Source organism: Globicephala melas, chromosome 3 (assembly GCF_963455315.2).
Source record: "Globicephala melas chromosome 3, mGloMel1.2, whole genome shotgun sequence".
NCBI classification, from domain to species: domain Eukaryota; kingdom Metazoa; phylum Chordata; class Mammalia; order Artiodactyla; family Delphinidae; genus Globicephala; species Globicephala melas.
In genome coordinates this window covers 95,077,033-95,081,662 of record NC_083316.1, presented here as the reverse complement: position 1 = coordinate 95,081,662, position 4,630 = coordinate 95,077,033, and positions in this window count along the sequence as shown.

Here is a 4,630-nt window from a genome sequence, read left to right as displayed (position 1 = left end):
AGAGTTGAGGTATGAATGACGCCTTTGATATTTTTGTCCATAGCTCTCTACACATGTTTACCACTGAAAAATAAGACAGATTTGCTAAGAAAAGGGACAGAGGAGAAATTGTGATTGCATTTAATGGCACTTGACTAGAGAACCTCCAAACACCCAAATTTTGTCCTGCCAATCACTCCTCAACCCTTGACATCCCCAAGGGAGCTGCATACAGAAAGACTGATAGCAAATGAGAAACAAAGTAACACTTTATTATTACCTTTCAGAGCTTGATCAGGCTGGGTTAGAGTGCGAGGTTCACTCTTAAGGCCTGAGAAGGACCCTCCTACCCCACACACATCAGCGTCGGCTCAAATTCTGGACCATCACTAGTCGCTGCCAGCCACATGGCACAAAACTAAAGCAGTGATGCTTTTCTGAGGCAGAGAAAGATGGCTAGGCTCTCTTCCCCTGGTGCTTCTGGCAAGTCCAACCCACGGAGCAAAAGCAGGGAGTGCAAGAGAGGGTCACCCCTGCACAAACGTGGGCTTTTTATAGCACTCTGCTCATCGGTAAACATCAACCAATACTTTATAATTAACCAAACAGAATAGCAGATCATTCTCCCTTAAAAGATGTAAGGGAGCTAGAAACGGAGACAGTAGGAAAGTAGGTAAAGAAATAGAAACATTCCGTCCCCTATGAAACATTCACCCTCTCCCCACAAACACGCTCTATTTGAAATCCTACACAGAGAAGCTTATGAAATAGACGTGGCTTCTTTAGGAAAGCCTGAACACATGTAATTTAGTCTTAGAAAGCTGATGAAATAAGGAGTAATTATTTAATTACAGGAGGATTTTTTACTTCTCAAAAAACGTTATAGGGTACCACAGGTTTGAGGGAGAGCCCAAGGAAGACTGAACTTGGAAGGGGATCCCCCCACCATCTCAAGGCTGGGGTTCATACCTGGTTAGAGAAGGTAGTTGAAGTCTACTGGATGGAAGAGAAATTTGTTCGTTTTCCCAAGACAGAGCTGGTCTACAGTCACTGGGAGAGCAGGAAGCAACTCTCTGGCAGGTAAGTAAGCTCCAGCCAGTGACCAGATGTGTCCAGCCGCAGAGGGAATGCCACTGTTCGTAGGAGGCTTGGGACACCCACAGTGTCAGAAGGGCAAACTGGAGGGGCAGGGGGGATGGGTGAGTCATTGTTGGGGGGCTGGTGTGTGGGCACACGGAGGAGCTGGATAGGACACGTGTTTTTTTTAACGCATTTTGCATTATCTATGTGAACTTCAGATTTTTGTCCAGTCTATATATGCATGCTAACTTGGAACAATCTGTGTCATGTAAGGGGAGACTTCTTTCTAAAACTTTGTCATTGAATTACCCACACCAGTAAGGAAAGCCTCTTTGTAGGCAGTGTGTGTATGTGTATCTTAATCAAGACAAATTTTTCAATAGGAAATTAAAACCTGGGTAATGAGCTCACAAAATCTGTCCATACTTAACATACATCTCAATATCAGAATGTTGCCAATGCCTTTCTGGAGCATTCCATTTGACCCTGTAACATACATCTCCTCCGAATTTGGTAGGAGTGTGATTGTTTTTCAGACTTTGCAGCATCAGTACCAGAAGCATATCTAGGTCAACGTCATGACCACCATAAATCTCCTCACAGCAGTGGGAGAACCTGCTCTAGCATTCTGGATAGGAGAAATCTGGCAGGTTATCAGGCTTTTATTCTACTCATATATCTCTCCTTTCATTGGTGAATGAAAGGTTCAGTGACTTTAGGTGATCCTCCCCAGTGGATCACCTAAAGCCATTTGAAATCTAGGTTTATGATGGTTTTGTTTGTTTTTAAGAATTCAGATGGTACCGTGCAAATAAAAGCAGCAGAGGGAAGAAAACGATTAATGTACTCCATTAATTCGTTCAGCCAGTATTTCTTAAATACCCCGATGTTCACAGGACTACTTACATCAGCACGTAACAGAGAGGCTGGACTGCAAAGTGGAGCACATGGCCTGGGATGTTATGAGTCACTACTATCTCTGATCATTTGGAAAATTCCTGTGCTCTGCTGCCAAAGCAAAACTGCATTCCTGGATGGGGAGAAACACTGAACCTTCCAATGCTAAAGTGTGAGAGCAGCCTGTTTCTGGGGACAGCTTTCTGCTTTGTTCATACGTAGCCTGGTTGAACCTGCAGGAAGAATCTGAACTGTGGACTAGAAAGAGAGCACAAAGAAAATCTGTTTATCTCAGAAGCAAGGAAACATGGGGAAAGACCCTGAGACATCACTGAGCCCCACGCCTCACAGCAAATCTACATTTATTAAAGATGAGAAAAACCTTATTATTGACTTTTCCTTAAACAATGCAGGAAGGATGTATTGTGTTCTTTAATACTCAGTTTCAGAAATAAATGTAACTATTAAAAATATTATTAATTGCTTTCCCCTTCTTTCCTTTACCTAGATTCCTTTGAAGAAAAAAAAAATTTAAAAACCCAAGTCATTTATAGAATGAGATTCTCATACTCCCATTAAAAGACAGCTTCTTCAATAAGTGGTGCTGGGAAAACTGGACAGCTACATGTAAAAGAATGAAATTAGAACACTCCCTAACACCATACACAAAAATATGCTCAAAATGGATTAAAGACCTAAATATAAGACGGGACACTATAAAACTCTTAGAGGAAAACATAGGAAAAATATTCTTTGACATAAATCACAGCAAGATCTTTTTTGACCCACCTTCTAGGGTAATTAAAATAAAAATAAACAAATGGGACCTAATGAAACATAAAAGCTTTTGCACAGCAAAGGAAACCATAAACAAGATGAAAAGACAACCCTCAGAATGGGAGAAAATATTTGCAAATGAAGCAACGGACAAAGGATTAACCTCCAAAATATACAAACGCTCATGCAGCTCAATATCAAAAAAACAAACAACCCAATCCAAACATGGGCAGAAGACCTAAATAGACATTTCTCCAAAGAAGACATACAGATGGCCAAGAAGCACATGAAAAGATGCTCAACATCACTAATTATTAGAGAAATGCAAATCAAAACTACAATGAAGTATCACCTCACACAGGTCAGAATGGCCGTCATCAAAAAGTCTACAAATAATAAATACTGGAGAGGGTGTGGAGAAAAGGGAACCCTTTTGCACTGTTGGTGGGAATGTAAATTGGTACAGCCACTATGGAGAACAGTATGGAGGTTCCTTAAAAAACTAAAAATAGAACTACCATATGACCCAGCAATCCCACTACTGGGCATATACCCTGAGAAAACCATAATTCAAAAGGACACATGCACCCCAATGTTTATTGCAGCACTATTTACAATAGCCAGGACATGGAAACAACCTAAATGTCCTACAATAGATGAATGGATAAAGAAGATGTGGTACATATATACAATGGAATATTACTCAGCTATAAAAAGAAACAAAATTGGGTCATTTGTAGAGATGTGGATGGATCTAGAGTCTGGCATACAGAGTAAGTCAGAAAGAGAAAAACAAATATCGTATATTCACACATATATGTGGAATCTAGAAAAATGGTACAGATGAACCTATTTTCAGGGCAGGAATAGAGATGTAGACGTAGAGAAAAGACATGTGGACACTGGTGGGGAACAGGAGGGTGGGATGAATTGGAAGATTAGGCTTGACATAAATACACTACCATGTGTAAAATAGATAGCTAGAGGGAACCTGCTGTATAGCACAGGGAGCCCAGCTCGGTGCTCTGTGATGACCTAGATGGGTGGGATGGGGGGTGGGGTGGGAGGGATGTCCAAGAGGGAGGGGATATAGGTATACATATAGCTGATTCACTTCATTGTACAGCAGAAACTAATACAACATTGTACAGCAATTTTACTTCAGTAAAAAAAATAATAAAACAGATCCGCTTTGGAAAAAAAAAAAACCAAGTCATTTATAGAATGAGATTCTCGTACTCATTAAAAGCAGCTAAAAATGACTGAACTCTAGTTTTACTAAGGGAACATTATTATATATTCATTATTTTTCCTGCTTTGGAGATTAGAACAGTTTCTCTAATCCTGTAGCATCCTCTTCCTTACCGTTACATAGCCTGGACCTGCTTCAACTTTCTTGTCTTTGCAGACTACTTCTTTTCAAATAAAAACTAATAACTTTCTATTTCAAATAAAACAAAGCAAGCTATGAGAACAGCCATCACTTGGATTTGGATCATAGGTCCTCAGTCAGCTAGTACAACCTCACACTTCAGACAAAAGCGAAAGACCTTTAATAAGATTCAAGAGTATGTATGACAGGGGAAGGGGGGCGGGAGGGGGAAGGAAGCAATGATAAAATCCTTGAAATTCTCCCAGATTATAAATGCCATTAAGCTTTACTATAAAATCCCTCAAATTAATGTGTTTCTAATTTTAGCATTAAATGAGGCTGGTGTATTGAGTAGAACTATTTGCATAATGATGACAAAAATCAAAGTTTTAGAGAAGCAAAATTGACTCATTTGAAACTTAAATTCTAATTCCTGAGCAGCTTCTGACTAATGAGTCTGAACAAGTCAGAAATGTCCTGGCCCTCATCCTCAACAGTGGAAAAGAGAGTATGTAAACATGTTGG